The 347-nt window shown below is 66.6% G+C and overlaps 1 protein-coding gene across 1 annotated transcript in view; it reads right to left on the bottom strand.

Annotated features, from left to right (window-relative positions):
* The window catches only part of Plppr1 (phospholipid phosphatase related 1), a 266,024-nt gene extending 265,879 nt beyond the window's left edge, over positions 1–145 (bottom strand). The window contains exon 1 of the mRNA XM_055605246.1: positions 110–145. The gene's annotated coding sequence lies outside the window, so the exon portion shown is untranslated. The remainder of the gene's footprint in view (positions 1–109) is intronic.
* Between the last annotated feature and the right edge of the window lie 202 nt (positions 146–347).

Raw genomic sequence — 347 nt, 5'->3', positions numbered from 1 at the left:
TGTGTGTGTGTGTGTGTGTGTGTGTGTGTGTGTGTGTGGTGCGCGCGAGGGCGGGGGGGGGAGTGGGAGGCGGGGATGCGAGGGATCGCAGATCCCTCTCCGCGACTACCCCGAGCTCAGCCTGCTCTGCTGCCACCTCTCGCCGTTGGGTCCGGGTTTTGGGACCTCCCGTTTGTTTAATGAAAGGGAAGGAGCAAAAGGCCGGCGGGCAGGGGGCGTGAGGGGGTGCTGAGAGGCGGGGAGAGAACCGCGCATGCTCAGAGAGGGGCACCGCGCTCCCTCTCAAGGGCTGGGGCGTGAAGCTTGCAGGTTGTGCCCTAGGGAGCAGCCTGGGCTCCGCGGGGTTC

Source organism: Psammomys obesus, unplaced genomic scaffold (genome assembly GCF_907164565.1).
Source record: "Psammomys obesus unplaced genomic scaffold, mPsaObe1.curated_primary_1811, whole genome shotgun sequence".
Lineage (NCBI taxonomy): Eukaryota > Metazoa > Chordata > Mammalia > Rodentia > Muridae > Psammomys > Psammomys obesus.
The sequence above is the reverse complement of the archived record's forward strand: the minus strand, read 5'-3'. Positions and strand labels throughout refer to the sequence as shown.